The sequence below is a fragment of the Stenella coeruleoalba genome (assembly GCF_951394435.1).
Source record: "Stenella coeruleoalba genome assembly, contig: scaffold_110, whole genome shotgun sequence".
Classification (NCBI taxonomy): domain Eukaryota; kingdom Metazoa; phylum Chordata; class Mammalia; order Artiodactyla; family Delphinidae; genus Stenella; species Stenella coeruleoalba.
Genome location: NW_027646319.1, coordinates 587318 through 605066, shown reverse-complemented (window position 1 = coordinate 605066; position 17749 = coordinate 587318). Strand labels below are relative to the sequence as shown.

General features: G+C 44.0%; 1 long non-coding RNA gene across 1 annotated transcript in view; it reads left to right on the top strand.

The window, feature by feature from the left end:
* The window catches only part of LOC307181172, a 210802-nt gene extending 195384 nt beyond the window's left edge, over positions 1–15418 (top strand). The window contains exon 3 of the long non-coding RNA XR_013826064.1: positions 15377–15418. This is a non-coding gene — a long non-coding RNA (uncharacterized lncRNA). The remainder of the gene's footprint in view (positions 1–15376) is intronic.
* Positions 15419–17749: the final 2331 nt, after the last annotated feature.

The following is a 17749-nucleotide window of genomic DNA, read 5'->3' as shown; positions in this document are numbered from 1 at the left end:
AAGTGAGACTTCATTGTAGTGCAGATTTCCTTTGCAAGCTTGCTTGGTTGGCCAAAAACGGCGTATGCGTTTTTTCCTGAATATATTCAGGAAAAAACGCATACGCCCTTTTTGGCCAAGTGCATCATTGTGGACGTTCGTCCTCTTTTCCTATGCTTTCAATGCAATTCCAGTCTACCTCCTGAAATCGGTTTCCTGCAATTCTGCCCCGCTTTCAAGTCCTCTTGGCAGCCTTACTTCAGTCTATTTTTGGACGATAGCTGTCATTTATAACTCTGCAGGTTTGTGAATTACAGTGCCCCTGAGCTCCTTTCTTCAACTCGCTTTCTTGTGAGCTGGCCGCAACACCGCAGGATGGCTTCAGGCCCTAATCTGGTTCCGGTACGGCAAGCTGAGCCTTTGGTTATTTCCTCTTCCTGGTGGGAAATGAGAGTTAAATTTGCCCGTCCAGACACCTCCAGCTAGCCTCTCATTGGTTCTCGCTATTCCTGTTCATCTTCCGCAGAAATTGCAAACTGGGCCAAACAGGAGGTTAAAGGCGCTGACTCTCCAAGTGGGGAGAGTGTTAGTAAAGCATCTGGAATGTTGCACCCGAGTACCAGGGGAGGAAAACTGAGACATATTTGAACACGTCTCCCGTTCATATGGTTGATCATACTTGGGTTCCACATGCATGTTTTAGCTGAAGGAAGAATACCTTAAACCTGGGTATTTGAAACCCGTGGAATGGGTCCCATGCAATATGACTTCAAAGGGTCTTCATTTGCTCACTGAACCTCTCCAATCCTATCACTGCTGCGTTTATGCCCCTGTACACATGCTTGATTTTCTTTCGGAGACATAGCAATCCATAGGTTTTAAGATACTTACTAGTCAGGTACATTCTTAGGCGTTTAATATGCGGTGTTGAGTCCATTTCGTTGAGCAAGGAGTAGCTCTTGTCTATTCCATATTTGGCTTAAGGAACTTTATCTGTGCTCATTTCAATCTCTGGTTTTATGCAGCACCCCAACTCACCTTTCCCCTTAAGCAAGCATAAGTTGGTTTTCTAAATTTGAGACCCTGTTCTGTTCTGTAATTCAGTTCCTGTGTAGCCAAGTTTACATTCCGTGTATTACTGATATCTTATGATGTTTCTTTTTCTGTGTGACTTATTTCAGTTAGAATCATCATACCTGAATCCACTCATTGTGCTGCTAAGGGCCTGATGACACAGATTTCATTGCTGAGTGATATTGCTTTGTAAGTAAATACCACAACTTTTTTATCCATTTTTCACTTTCTGCGATGTTGAACTTGTACTGTAAACGAGGTTCTTGTAAACAGAGCCGTTCGAAACTTTGGGGTGGCTGTCTCTTTTTGATTTTAAATTCCCTAAGCTATAGGACCATAAGTGGAAGTGCCCTAGGCTCTGTTGCTTTGTTTTTTAGATGTTTCAGGAAACACCATACACTTCTCCCGAGTGGTTGTTGGCAATTTACATCCCACCCTTCAGCATAACAAGGTTCCCAGTTCTCCATGGCCTGTCCTGCCTTTCTGGATTTTACACTTTTTTCAGATGGCCCTTTTGACCGGGGGGAAGTGAGATCATTGTAGTGCAGATTTCCTTTGCAAGCTTGCTTGGTTGGCCAAAAAGGGCGTATGCGTTTTTTCCTGAATATATTCAGGAAAAAACGCATACGCCCTTTTTGGCCAAGTGCATCATTGTGGACGTTCTGCCTCTTTTCCTATGCTTTCAATGCAATTCCAGTCTACCTCCTGAAATCGGTTTCCTGCAATTCTGCCCCGCTTTCAAGTCCTCTTGGCAGCCTTACTTCAGTCTATTTTTGGACGATAGCTGTCATTTATAACTCTGCAGGTTTGTGAATTACAGTGCCCCTGAGCTGGTTTCTTCAACTCGCTTTCTTGTGACCTGGCCGCAACACCGCAGGATGTCTTCAGGCCCTAATCTGGTTCCGGCACGGCACGCTGAGCCTTTGGTTATTTCCTCTTCCTGGTGGGAAATGAGAGTTAAATTTGCCCGTCCAGACACCTCCAGCTAGTCTCTCATTGGTTCTCGCTATTCCTGTTCATCTTCCGCAGAAATTGCAAACTGGGCCAAACAGGAGGTTAAAGGCGCTGACTCTCCAAGTGGGGAGAGTGTTAGTAAAGCGTCTGGAATGTTGCACCCGAGTACCAGGGGAGGAAAACTGAGACATATTTGAACACGTCTCCCGTTCACATGGTTGATCATACTTGGGTTCCACATGCATGTTTTAGATGAAGGAAGAATACCTTAAACCTGGGTATTTGAAACCCGTGGAATGGGTACCATGCAATATGACTTCAAAGGGTCTTCATTTGCTCACCGAACCTCTCCAATCCTGTCACTGCTGTGTTTATGCCCCTGTACACATGCTTGATTCTCTTTCAGAGACATAGCAATCCATAGGTTTTAAGATACTTACTAGTCATGTACAGTCTTAGGCGTTTAATATGGGGTGTTGAGTCCATTTCGTTGAGCAAGGAGTAGCTCTTGTCTATTCCATATTTGGCTTAAGGAACTTTATCTGTGCTCATTTCAATCTCTGGTTTTATGCAGCACCCCAACTCACCTTTCCCCTTAAGCACGCATAAGTTGGTTTTCTAAATTTGAGACCCTGTTCTGTTCTGTAATTCAGTTCCTGTGTAGCCAAGTTTACATTCCGTGTATTACTGATATCTTATGATGTTTGTTTTTCTGTGTGACTTATTTCAGTTAGAATCATCATACCTGAATCCACTCATTGTGCTGCTAAGGGCCTGATGACACAGATTTCATTGCTGAGTGATATTGCTTTGTAAGTAAATACCACAACTTTTTTATCCATTTTTCACTTTCTGCGATGTTGAACTTGTACTGTAAACAAGGTTCTTGTAAACAGAGCCGTTTGAAACTTTGGGGTGGCTGTGTCTTTTTGATTTTAAATTCCCTAAGCTATAGGACCATAAGTGGAAGTGCCCTAGGCTCTGTTGCTTTGTTTTTTAGATGTTTCAGGAAACACCATACACTTCTCCCGAGTGTTTGTTGGCAATTTACATCCCACCCTTCAGCATAACAAGGTTCCCAGTTCTCCATGGCCTGTCCTGCCTTTCTGGATTTTACACTTTTTTCAGATGGCCCTTTTGACCGGGGGGAAGTGAGCCTTCATTGTAGTGCAGATTTCCTTGCAAGCTTGCTTGGTTGGCCAAAAAGGGCGTATGCGTTTTTTCCTGAATATATTCAGGAAAAAACGCATACGCCCTTATTGGCCAAGTGCATCATTGTGGACGTTCTTCCTCTTTTCCTATGCTTTCAATGCAATTCCAGTCTACCTCCTGAAATCGGTTTCCTGCAATTCTGCCCCGCTTTCAAGTCCTCTTGGCAGCCTTACTTCAGTCTATTTTTGGACGATAGCTGTCATTTATAACTCTGCAGGTTTGTGAATTACAGTGCCCCTGAGCTCCTTTCTTCAACTCACTTTCTTGTGACCTGGCCGCAACACCACAGGATGGCTTCAAGCCCTAATCTGGTTCCGGCACGGCACGCTGAGCCTTTGGTTATTTCCTCTTCCTGGTGGGAAATGAGAGTTAAATTTGCCCGTCCAGACACCTCCAGCTAGCCTCTCATTGGTTCTCGCTATTCCTGTTCATCTTCCGCAGAAATTGCAAAGTGGGCCAAACAGGAGGTTAAAGGCGCTGACTCTCCAAGTGGGGAGAGTGTTAGTAAAGCGTCTGGAATGTTGCACCCGAGTACCAGGGGAGGAAAACTGAGACATATTTGAACACGTCTCCCGTTCACATGGTTGATCATACTTGGGTTCCACATGCATGTTTTAGCTGAAGGAAGAATACCTAAAACCTGGGTAGTTGAAACCCGTGGAATGGGTACCATGCAATATGACTTCAAAGGGTCTTCATTTGCTCACCGAACCTCTCCATTCCTATCACTGCTGCGTTTATGCCCCTGTACACACGCTTGATTCTCTTTCGGAGACATAGCAATCCATAGGTTTTAAGATACTTACTAGTCAGGTACATTCTTAGGCGTTTAATATGCGGTGTTGAGTCCATTTCGTTGAGCAAGGAGTAGCTCTTGTCTATTCCATATTTGGCTTAAGGAACTTTATCTGTGCTCATTTCAATCTCTGGTTTTATGCAGCACCCCAACTCACCTTTCCCCTTAAGCAAGCATAAGTTGGTTTTCTAAATTTGAGACCCTGTTCTGTTTTGGAATGCAGTTCCTGTGTAGCCAAGTTTACATTCCGTGTATTAGTGATATCTTATGATGTTTCTTTTTCTGTGTGACTTATTTCAGTTAGAATCATCGTACCTGAATCCACTCATTATGCTGCTATGGGCCTGATGACATAGATTTCATTGCTGAGTGATACTGCATTGTACGTAAGTACCACAAGTTCTTTATCCATTTTTCACTTTCTGCGATGTTGAACTTGTACTGTAAACAAGGTTCTTGTAAACAGAGCCGTTCCAAACTTTGGGGTGGCTGTGTCTTTTTGATTTTAATTTCCCTAAGCTATAGGACCATAAGTGGAAGTGCCCTAGGCTCTGTTGCTTTGTTTTTTAGATGTTTCAGGAAACACCATACACTTCTCCCGAGTGGTTGTTGGCAATTTACATCCCGCCCATCAGCATAACAAGGCTCCCAGTTCTCCATGGCCTGTCCTGCCTTTCTGGATTTTACACTTTTTTCAGATGGCCCTTTTGACCGGGGGGAAGTGAGACTTCATTGTAGTGCAGATTTCCTTTGCAAGCTTGCTTGGTTGGCCAAAAAGGGCGTATGCGTTTTTTCCTGAATATATTCAGGAAAAAACGCATACGCCCTTTTTGGCCAAGTGCATCATTGTGGACGTTCGTCCTCTTTTCCTATGCTTTCAATGCAATTCCAGTCTACCTCCTGAAATCGGTTTCCTGCAATTCTGCCCCGCTTTCAAGTCCTCTTGGCAGCCTTACTTCAGTCTATTTTTGGACGATAGCTGTCATTTATAACTCTGCAGGTTTGTGAATTACACTGCCCCTGAGCTCCTTTCTTCAACTCGCTTTCTTGTGACCTGGCCGCAACACCGCAGGATGGCTTCAGGCCCTAATCTGGTTCCGGTACGGCACGCTGAGCCTTTGGTTATTTCCTCTTCCTGGTGGGAAATGAGAGTTAAATTTGCCCGTCCAGACACCTCCAGCTAGCCTCTCATTGGTTCTCGCTATTCCTGTTCATCTTCCGCAGAAATTGCAAACTGGGCCAAACAGGAGTTTAAAGGCGCTGACTCTCCAAGTGGGGAGAGTGTTAGTAAAGCATCTGGAATGTTGCACCCGAGTACGAGGGGAGGAAAACTGAGACTTATTTGAACACGTCTCCCGTTCACATGGTTGATCATACTTGTGTTCCACATGCATGTTTTAGCTGAAGGAAGAATACCTTAAACCTGGGTATTTGAAACCCGTGGAATGGGTACCATGCAATATGACTTCAAGGGGTCTTCATTTGCTCACTGAACCTCTCCAATCCTATCACTGCTGCGTTTATGCCCCTGTACACATGCTTGATTTTCTTTCGGAGACATAGCAATCCATAGGTTTTAAGATACTTACTAGTCAGGTACATTCTTAGGCGTTTAATATGCGGTGTTGAGTCCATTTCGTTGAGCAAGGAGTAGCTCTTGTCTATTCCATATTTGGCTTAAGGAACTTTATCTGTGCTCATTTCAATCTCTGGTTTTATGCAGCACCCCAACTCACCTTTCCCCTTAAGCAAGCATAAGTTGGTTTTCTAAATTTGAGACCCTGTTCTGTTCTGTAATTCAGTTCCTGTGTAGCCAAGTTTACATTCCGTGTATTACTGATATCTTATGATGTTTCTTTTTCTGTGTGACTTATTTCAGTTAGAATCATCATACCTGAATCCACTCATTGTGCTGCTAAGGGCCTGATGACACAGATTTCATTGCTGAGTGATATTGCTTTGTAAGTAAATACCACAACTTTTTTATCCATTTTTCACTTTCTGCGATGTTGAACTTGTACTGTAAACGAGGTTCTTGTAAACAGAGCCGTTCGAAACTTTGGGGTGGCTGTGTCTTTTTGATTTTAAATTCCCTAAGCTATAGGACCATAAGTGGAAGTGCCCTAGGCTCTGTTGCTTTGTTTTTTAGATGTTTCAGGAAACACCATACACTTCTCCGGAGTGGTTGTTGGCAATTTACATCCCGCCCTTCAGCATAACAAGGCTCCCAGTTCTCCATGGCCTGTCCTGCCTTTCTGGATTTTACACTTTTTTCAGATGGCCCTTTTGACCGGGGGGAAGTGAGACTTCATTGTAGTGCAGATTTCCTTTGCAAGCTTGCTTGGTTGGCCAAAAAGGGCGTATGCGTTTTTTCCTGAATATATTCAGGAAAAAACGCATACGCCCTTTTTGGCCAAGTGCATCATTGTGGACGTTCTGCCTCTTTTCCTATGCTTTCAATGCAATTCCAGTCTACCTCCTGAAATCGGTTTCCTGCAATTCTGCCCCGCTTTCAAGTCCTCTTGGCAGCCTTACTTCAGTCTATTTTTGGACGATAGCTGTCATTTATAACTCTGCAGGTTTGTGAATTACAGTGCCCCTGAGCTCCTTTCTTCAACTCGCTTTCTTGTGAGCTGGCCGCAACACCGCAGGATGGCTTCAGGCCCTAATCTGGTTCCGGCACGGCACACTGAGCCTTTGGTTATTTCCTCTTCCTGGTGGGAAATGAGAGTTAAATTTGCCCGTCCAGACACCTCCAGCTAGCCTCTCATTGGTTCTCGCTATTCCTGTTCATCTTCCGCAGAAATTGCAAACTGGGCCAAACAGGAGGTTAAAGGCGCTGACTCTCCAAGTGGGGAGAGTGTTAGTAAAGCGTCTGGAATGTTGCACCCGAGTACCAGGGGAGGAAAACTGAGACATATTTGAACACGTCTCCCGTTCACATGGTTGATCATACTTGGGTTCCACATGCATGTTTTAGCTGAAGGAAGAATACCTAAAACCTGGGTAGTTGAAACCCGTGGAATGGGTACCATGCAATATGACTTCAAAGGGTCTTCATTTGCTCACCGAACCTCTCCAATCCTATCACTGCTGCGTTTATGCCCCTGTACACATGCTTGATTCTCTTTCGGAGACATAGCAATTCATAGGTTTTAAGATACTTACAAGTCAGGTACATTCTTAGGCGTTTAATATGCGGTGTTGAGTCCATTTCGTTGAGCAATGAGTAGCTCTTGTCTATTCCATATTTGGCTTAAGGAACTTTATCTGTGCTCATTTCAATCTCTGGTTTTATGCAGCACCCCAACTCACCTTTACCCTTAAGCAAGCATAAGTTGGTTTTCTAAATTTGAGACCCTGTTCTGTTCTGTAATTCAGTTCCTGTGTAGCCAAGTTTACATTCCGTGTATTACTGATATCTTATGATGTTTCTTTTTCTGTGTGACTTATTTCAGTTAGAATCATCATACCTGAATCCACTCATTGTGCTGCTAAGGGCCTGATGACACAGATTTCATTGCTGAGTGATACTGCATTGTAAGTAAATACCACAAGTTCTTTATCCATTTTTCACTTTCTGCGATGTTGAACTTGTACTGTAAACGAGGTTCTTGTAAACAGAGCCGTTCCAAACTTTGGGGTGGCTGTGTCTTTTTGATTTTAATTTCCCTAAGCTATAGGACCATAAGTGGAAGTGCCCTAGGTTCTGTTGCTTTGTTTTTTAGATGTTTCAGGAAACACCATACACTTCTCCCGAGTGGTTGTTGGCAATTTACATCCCGCCCATCAGCATAACAAGGCTCCCAGTTCTCCATGGCCTGTCCTGCCTTTCTGGATTTTACACTTTTTTCAGATGGCCCTTTTGACCGGGGGGAAGTGAGACTTCATTGTAGTGCAGATTTCCTTTGCAAGCTTGCTTGGTTGGCCAAAAAGGGCGTATGCGTTTTTTCCTGAATATATTCAGGAACAAACGCATACGCCCTTTTTGGCCAAGTGCATCATTGTGGACGTTCTGCCTCTTTTCCTATGCTTTCAATGCAATTCCAGTCTACCTCCTGAAATCGGTTTCCTGCAATTCTGCCCCGCTTTCAAGTCCTCTTGGCAGCCTTACTTCAGTCTATTTTTGGACGATAGCTGTCATTTATAACTCTGCAGGTTTGTGAATTACAGTGCCCCTGAGCTCCTTTCTTCAACTCGCTTTCTTTTGAGCTGGCCGCAACACCGCAGGATGGCTTCAGGCCCTAATCTGGTTCCGGCCCGGCATGCTGAGCCTTTGGTTAATTCCTCTTCCTGGTGGGAAATGAGAGTTAAATTTGCCCATCCAGACACCTCCAGCTAGCCTCTCATTGGTTCTCGCTATTCCTGTTCATCTTCCGCAGAAATTGCAAACTGGGCCAAACAGGAGGTTAAAGGGACTGAGTCTCCAAGTGGGGAGAGTGTTAGTAAAGCGTCTGGAATGTTGCACCCGAGTACCAGGGGAGGAAAACTGAGACATATTTGAACACGTCTCCCGTTCACATGGTTGATCATACTCTGGGTTCCACATGCATGTTTTAGCTGAAGGAAGAATACCTTAAACCTGGAGAGTTGAGACCCGTGCAATGGGTACCATGCAATATGACTTCAAAGGGTCTTCATTTGCTCACCGAACCTCTCCAATCCTATCACTGCTGCGTTTATGCCCCTGTACACACGCTTAATTCTCTTTTGGAGACATAGCAATCCATAGGTTTTAAGATACTTACTAGTCAGGTACATTCTTAGGCGTTTAATATGGGGTTTTGAGTCCATTTCGTTGAGCAAGGAGTAGCTCTTGTCTATTCCATATTTGGCTTAAGGAACTTTATCTGTGCTCATTTCAATCTCTGGTTTTATGCAGCACCCCAACTCACCTTTACCCTTAAGCAAGCATAAGTTGGTTTTCTAAATTTGAGACCCTGTTCTGTTTTGGAATGCAGTTCCTGTGTAGCCAAGTTTACATTCCGTGTATTAGTGATATCTTATGATGTTTCTTTTTCTGTGTGACTTATTTCAGTTAGAATCATCATACCTGAATCCACTCATTGTGCTGCTAAGGGCCTGATGACACAGATTTCATTGCTGAGTGATATTGCTTTGTAAGTAAATACCACAACTTCTTTATCCATTTTTCACTTTCTGCGATGTTGAACTTGTACTGTAAACGAGGTTCTTGTAAACAGAGCCGTTCCAAACTTTGGGGTGGCTGTGTCTTTTTCATTTTAATTTCCCTAAGCTATAGGACCATAAGTGGAAGTGCCCTAGGTTCTGTTGCTTTGTTTTTTAGTTGTTTCAGGAAACACCATACACTTCTCCCAAGTGGTTCTTGGCAATTTACATCCCGCCCATCAGCATAACAAGGCTCCCAGTTCTCCATGGCCTGTCCTGCCTTTCTGGATTTTACACTTTTTTCAGATGGCCCTTTTGACCGGGGGGAAGTGAGACTTCATTGTAGTGCAGATTTCATTTGCAAGCTTGCTTGGTTGGCCAAAAAGGGCGTATGCGTTTTTTCCTGAATATATTCAGGAAAAAACGCATACGCCCTTTTTGGCCAAGTGCATCATTGTGGACGTTCTGCCTCTTTTCCTATGCTTTCAATGCAATTCCAGTCTACCTCCTGAAATCGGTTTCCTGCAATTCTGCCCCGCTTTCAAGTCCTCTTGGCAGCCTTACTTCAGTCTATTTTTGGACGATAGCTGTCATTTATAACTCTGCAGGTTTGTGAATTACAGTGCCCCTGAGCTCCTTTCTTCACCTCGCTTTCTTGTGACCTGGCCGCAACACCGCAGGATGGCTTCAGGCCCTAATCTGGTTCTGGCACGGCACGCTGAGCCTTTGGTTAATTCCTCTTCCTGGTGGGAAATGAGAGTTAAATTTGCCCGTCCAGACACCTCCAGCTAGCCTCTCATTGGTTCTCGCTATTCCTGTTCATCTTCTGCAGAAATTGCAAACTGGGCCAAACAGGAAGTTAAAGGTGCTGACTCTCCAAGTCGGGAGAGTGTTAGTAAAGCGTCTGGAATGTTGCACCCGAGTACCAGGGGAGGAAAACTGAGACATATTTGAACACGTCTCCCGTTCACATGGTTGATCATACTCTGGGTTCCACATGCATGTTTTAGCTGAAGGAAGAATACCTTAAACCTGGAGAGTTGAGACCCGTGTAATGGGTACCATGCAATATGACTTCAAAGGGTCTTCATTTGCTCACCGAACCTCTCCAATCCTATCACTGCTGCGTTTATGCCCCTGTACACACGCTTGATTCTCTTTTGGAGACATAGAAATCCATAGGTTTTAAGATACTTACTAGACAGGTACATTCTTAGGCGTTTAATATGGGGTTTTGGGTCCATTTCGTTGAGCAAGGAGTAGCTCTTGTCTATTCCATATTTGGCTTAAGGAACTTTATCTGTGCTCATTTCAATCTCTGGTTTTATGCAGCACCCCAACTCACCTTTCCCCTTAAGCAAGCATAAGTTGGTTTTCTAAATTTGAGACCCTGTTCTGTTTTGGAATGCAGTTCCTGTGTAGCCAAGTTTACATTCCGTGTATTAGTGATATCTTATGATGTTTCTTTTTCTGTGTGACTTATTTCAGTTAGAATCATCATACCTGAATCCACTCATTGTGCTGCTAAGGGCCTTGTGACACAGATTTCATTGCTGAGTGATATTGCTTTGTAAGTAAATACCACAACTTCTTTATCCATTTTTCACTTTCTGCGATGTTGAACTTGTACTGTAAACGAGGTTCTTGTAAACAGAGCCGTTCCAAACTTTGGAGTGGCTGTGTCTTTTTGATTTTAATTTCCCTAAGCTATAGGACCATAAGTGGAAGTGCCCTAGGTTCTGTTGCTTTGTTTTTTAGATGTTTCAGGAAACACCATACACTTCTCCCGAGTGGTTGTTGGCAATTTACATCCCACCCACCAGCATAACAAGGCTCCCAGTTCTCCATGGCCTGTCCTGCCTTTCTGGATTTTACACTTTTTTCAGATGGCCCTTTTGACCGGGGGGAAGTGAGACTTCATTGTAGTGCAGATTTCCTTTGCAAGCTTGCTTGGTTGGCCAAAAAGGGCGTATGCGTTTTTTCCTGAATATATTCAGGAAAAAACGCATACGCCGTTTTTGGCCAAGTGCATCATTGTGGACGTTCTGCCTCTTTTCCTATGCTTTCAATGCAATTCCAGTCTACCTCCTGAAATCGGTTTCCTGCAATTCTGCCCCGCTTTCAAGTCCTCTTGGCAGCCTTACTTCCGTCTATTTTTGGACGATAGCTGTCATTTATAACTCTGCTGGTTTGTGAATTACAGTGCCCCTGAGCTCCTTTCTTCAACTCGCTTTCTTGTGACCTGGCCGCAACACCGCAGGATGGCTTCAGGCCCTAATCTGGTTCCGGCACGGCACGCTGAGCCTTTGGTTATTTCCTCTTCCTGGTGGGAAATGAGAGTTAAATTTGCCCGTCCAGACACCTCCAGCTAGTCTCTCATTGGTTCTCGCTATTCCTGTTCATCTTCCACAGAAATTGCAAACTGGGCCAAACAGGAGGTTAAAGGGACTGACTCTCCAAGTGGGGAGAGTGTTAGTAAAGCGTCTGGAATGTTGCACCCGAGTACCAGGGGAGGAAAACTGAGACATATTTGAACACGTCTCCCGTTCACATGGTTGATCATACTTGGGTTCCACATGCATGTTTTAGCTGAAGGAAGAATACCTTAAACCTGGAGAGTTAAGACCCGTGGAATGGGTACCATGCAATATGACTTCAAAGGGTCTTCATTTGCTCACCGAACCTCTCCAATCCTATCACTGCTGCGTTTATGCCCCTGTACACATGCTTGATTCTCTTTCGGAGACATAGCAATCCATAGGTTTTAAGATACTTACTAGTCAGGTACATTCTTAGGCGTTTAATATGCGGTGTTGAGTCCATTTCGTTGAGCAAGGAGTAGCTCTTGTCTATTCCATATTTGGCTTAAGGAACTTTATCTGTGCTCATTTCAATCTCTGGTTTTATGCAGCACCCCAACTCACCTTTCCCCTTAAGCAAGCATAAGTTGGTTTTCCAAATTTGAGACCCTGTTCTGCACTGTAATTCAGTTCCTGTGTAGCCAAGTTTACATTCCGTGTATTACTGATATCTTATGATGTTTCTTTTTCTGTGTGACTTATTTCAGTTAGAATCATCATACCTGAATCCACTCATTGTGCTGCTAAGGGCCTTGTGACACAGATTTCATTGCTGAGTTATATTGCTTTGTAAGTAAATACCACAACTTTTTTATCCATTTTTCACTTTCTGCGATGTTGAACTTGTACTGTAAACGAGGTTCTTGTAAACAGGGCCGTTCCAAACTTTAGGGTGGCTGTGTCTTTTTGATTTTAATTTCCCTAAGCTATAGGACCATAAGTGGAAGTGCCCTAGGCTCTGTTGCTTTGTTTTTTAGATGTTTCAGGAAACACCATACACTTCTCCCGAGTGTCTGTTGGCAATTGACATCCCGCCCATCAGCATAACAAGGCTCCCAGTTCTCCATGGCCTGTCCTGCCTTTCTGGATTTTACACTTTTTTCAGATGGCCCTTTTGACCGGGGGGAAGTGAGACTTCATTGTAGTGCAGATTTCCTTTGCAAGCTTGCTTGGTTGGCCAAAAAGGGCGTATGCGTTTTTTCCTGAATATATTCAGGAAAAAACGCATACGCCCTTTTTGGCCAAGTGCATCATTGTGGACGTTCTGCCTCTTTTCCTATGCTTTCAATGCAATTCCAGTCTACCTCCTGAAATCGGTTTCCTGCAATTCTGCCCCGCTTTCAAGTCCTCTTGGCAGCCTTACTTCAGTCTATTTTTGGACGATAGCTGTCATTTATAACTCTGCAGGTTTGTGAATTACAGTGCCCCTGAGCTCCTTTCTTCAACTTGCTTTCTTGTGACCTGGCCGCAACACCGCAGGATGGCTTCAGGCCCTAATCTGGTTCCGGCCCGGCATGCTGAGCCTTTGGTTAATTCCTCTTCCTGGTGGGAAATGAGAGTTAAATTTGCCCGTCCAGACACCTCCAGCTAGCCTCTCATTGGTTCTCGCTATTCCTGTTCATCTTCTGCAGAAATTGCAAACTGTGCCAAACAGGAGGTTAAAGGGACTGACTCTCCAAGTCGGGAGAGTGTTAGTAACGCGTCTGGAATGTTGCACCCGAGTACCAGGGGAGGAAAACTGAGACATATTTGAACACGTCTCCCGTTCACATGGTTGATCATACTCTGGGTTCCACATGCATGTTTTAGCTGAAGGAAGAATACCTTAAACCTGGAGAGTTGAGACCCGTGGAATGGGTACCATGCAATATGACTTCAAAGGGTCTTCATTTGCTCACCGAACCTCTCCAATCCTATCACTGCTGCGTTTATGCCCCTGTACACACGCTTGATTCTCTTTTGGAGACATAGCAATCCATAGGTTTTAAGATACTTACTAGTCAGGTACATTCTTAGGCGTTTAATATGAGGTTTTGAGTCCATTTCGTTGAGCAAGGAGTAGCTCTTGTCTATTCCATATTTGGCTTAAGGAACTTTATCTGTGCTCATTTCAATCTCTGGTTTTATGCAGCACCCCAACTCACCTTTCCCCTTAAGCAAGCATAAGTTGGTTTTCTAAATTTGAGACCCTGTTCTGTTCTGTAATTCAGTTCCTGTGTAGCCAAGTTTACATTCCGTGTATTACTGATATCTTATGATGTTTCTTTTTCTCTGTGACTTATTTCAGTTAGAATCATCATACCTGAATCCACTCATTGTGCTGCTAAGGGCCTGATGACACAGATTTCATTGCTGAGTGATATTGCTTTGTAAGTAAATACCACAACTTCTTTATCCATTTTTCACTTTCTGCGATGTTGAACTTGTACTGTAAACGAGGTTCTTGTAAACAGAGCCGTTCCAAACTTTGGGGTGGCTGTGTCTTTTTGATTTTAATTTCCCTAAGCTATAGGACCATAAGTGGAAGTGCTCTAGGCTCTGTTGCTTTGTTTTTTAGATGTTTCAGGAAACACCATACACTTCTCCCGAGTGGTTGTTGGCAATTTACATCCCGCCCATCAGCATAACAAGGCTCCCAGTTCTCCATGGCCTGTCCTGCCTTTCTGGATTTTACACTTTTTTCAGATGGCCCTTTTGACCGGGGGGAAGTGAGACTTCATTGTAGTGCAGATTTCCTTTGCAAGCTTGCTTGGTTGGCCAAAAAGGGCGTATGCGTTTTTTCCTGAATATATTCAGGAAACAACACATACGCCCTTTTTGGCCAAGTGCATCATTGTGGACGTTCTGCCTCTTTTCCTATGCTTTCAATGCAATTCCAGTCTACCTCCTGAAATCGGTTTCCTGCAATTCTGCCCCGCTTTCAAGTCCTCTTGGCAGCCATACTTCAGTCTATTTTTGGACGATAGCTGTCATTTATAACTCTGCAGGTTTGTGAATTACAGTGCCCCTGAGCTCCTTTCTTCAACTTGCATTCTTGTGACCTGGCCGCAACACCGCAGGATGGCTTCAGGCCCTAATCTGGTTCCGGCACGGCACGCTGAGCCTTTGGTTAATTCCTCTTCCTGGTGGGAAATGAGAGTTAAATTTGCCCGTCCAGACACCTCCAGCTAGTCTCTCATTGGTTCTCGCTATTCCTGTTCATCTTCCGCAGAAATTGCAAACTGGGCCAAACAGGAGGTTAAAGGGACTGACTCTCCAAGTGGGGAGAGTGTTAGTAAAGCGTCTGGAATGTTGCACCTGAGTACCAGGGGAGGAAAACTGAGACATATTTGAACACGTCTCCCGTTCACATGGTTGATCATACTCTGGGTTCCACATGCATGTTTTAGCTGAAGGAAGAATACCTTAAACCTGGAGAGTTAAGACCCGTGTAATGGGTACCATGCAATATGACTTCAAAGGGTCTTCATTTGCTCACCGAACCTCTCCAATCCTATCACTGCTGCGTTTATGCCCCTGTACACATGCTTGATTCTCTTTTGGAGACATAGCAATACATAGGTTTTAAGATACTTACTAGTCAGGTACATTCTTAGGCGTTTAATATGGGGTTTTGAGTCCATTTCGTTGAGCAAGGAGTAGCTCTTGTCTATTCCATATTTGGCTTAAGGAACTTTATCTGTGCTCATTTCAATCTCTGGTTTTATGCAGCACCCCAACTCACCTTTCACCTTAAGCAAGCATAAGTTGGTTTTCTAAATTTGAGACCCTGTTCTGTTTTGGAATGCAGTTCCTGTGTAACCAACTTTACATTCCGTGTATTACTGATATCTTATGATGTTTCTTTTTCTCTGTGACTTATTTCAGTTAGAATCATCATACCTGAATCCACTCATTATGCTGCTACGGGCCTGATGACATAGATTTCATTGCTGAGTGATACTGCATTGTACGTAAGTACCACAAGTTCTTTATCCATTTTTCACTTTCTGTGATATTGAACTTGTACGGTAAACGAGGTTCTTGTAAACGGAGGCGTCCCAAACTTTGGGGTGGCTGTGTCTTTTTGATTTTAATTTCCCTAAGCTATAGGACCATAAGCGGAAGTGCCCTAGGCTCGGTTGCTTTGTTTTTTAGATGTTTCAGGAAACACCATACACTTCTCCTGAGTGTCTGTTGGCAATTTACATCCCGCCCATCAGCATAAGAAGGCTCCCAGTTCTCCATGGCCTGTCGTGCCTGTATGGATTTTACACTTTTTTCAGATGGCCCTTTTGACCGGGTGGAAGTGAGACTTCATTGTAGTGCAGATTTCCTTTGCAAGCTTGCTTGGTTGGCCAAAAAGGGCGTATGCGTTTTTTCCTGAATATATTCAGGAAAAAACGCATACGCCCTTTTTGGCCAAGTGCATCATTGTGGACGTTCTGCCTCTTTTCCTATGCTTTCAATGCAATTCCAGTCTACCTCCTGAAATCGGTTTCCTGCAATTCTGCCCCGCTTTCAAGTCCTCTTGGCAGCCTTACTTCAGTCTATTTTTGGACGATAGCTGTCATTTATAACTCTGCAGTTTTCTGAATTGCAGTGCCCCAGAGCTCCTTTCTTCAACTCGCTTTCTTGTGACCTGGCCACAACACCACAGGATGGCTTCAGGCCCTAATCTGGTTCCGGCCCGGCACGCTGAGCCTTTGGTTATTTCCTCTTCCTGGTGGGAAATGAGAGTTAAATTTGCCCGTCCAGACACCTCCAGCTAATCTCTCATTGGTTCTCGCTATTTCTGTTCATCTTCCGCAGAAATTGCAAACTGGGCCAAACAGGAGGTTAAAGGCGCTGACTCTCCAAGTGGGGAGAGTGTTAGTAAAGCGTCTGGAATGTTGCACCCGAGTACCAGGGGAGGAAAACTGAGACATATTTGAACACGTCTCTCGTTCACATGGTTGATCATACTTGGGTTCCACATGCATGTTTTAGCTGAAGGAAGAATACCTAAAACCTGGGTAGTTGAAACCCGTGGAATGGGTACCATGCAATATGACTTCAAAGGGTCTTCATTTGCTCACCGAACCTCTCCAATCCTATCACTGCTGCGTTTATGCCCCTGTACAAATGCTTGATTCTCTTTCGGAGACATAGCAATCCATAGGTTTTAAGATACTTACTAGTCAGGTGCATTCTTAGGCGTTTAATATGGGGTTTTGTGTCCATTTCGTTGAGCAAGGAGTAGCTCTTGTCTATTCCATATTTGGCTTAAGGAACTTTATCTGTGCTCATTTCAATCTCTGGTTTTATGCAGCACCCCAACTCACCTTTCACCTTAAGCAAGCATAAGTTGGTTTTCTAAATTTGAGACCCTGTTCTGTTTTGGAATGCAGTTCCTGTGTAGCCAAGTTTACATTCCGTGTATTAGTGATATCTTATGATGTTTCTTTTTCTGTGTGACTTATTTCAGTTAGAATCATCGTACCTGAATCCACTCATTATGATGCTACGGGCCTGATGACATAGATTTCATTGCTGAGTGATACTGCATTGTACGTAAGTACCACAAGTTCTTTATCCATTTTTCACTTTCTGTGATATTGAACTTGTACGGTAAACGAGGTTCTTGTAAACGGAGGCGTCCCAAACTTTGGGGTGGCTGTGTCTTTTTGATTTTAATTTCCCTAAGCTATAGGACCATAAGCGGAAGTGCCCTAGGCTCTGTTGCTTTGTTTTTTAGATGTTTCAGGAAACACCATACACTTCTCCTGAGTGTCTGTTGGCAATTTACATCCCGCCCATCAGCATAACAAGGCTCCCAGTTCTCCATGGCCTGTCCTGCCTTTCTGGATTTTACACTTTTTTCAGATGGCCCTTTTGACCGGGGGGAAGTGAGACTTCATTGTAGTGCAGATTTCCTTTGCAAGCTTGCTTGGTTGGCCAAAAAGGGCGTATGCGTTTTTTCCTGAATATATTCAGGAAAAAACGCATACGCCCTTTTTGGCCAAGTGCATCATTGTGGACGTTCTGCCTCTTTTCCTATGCTTTCAATGCAATTCCAGTCTACCTCCTGAAATCGGTTTCCTGCAATTCTGCCCCGCTTTCAAGTCCTCTTGGCAGCCTTACTTCAGTCTATTTTTGGACGATAGCTGTCATTTATAACTCTGCAGTTTTGTGAATTGCAGTGCCCCTGAGCTCCTTTCTTCAACTCGCTTTCTTGTGACCTGGCCACAACACCGCAGGATGGCTTCAGGCCCTAATCTGGTTC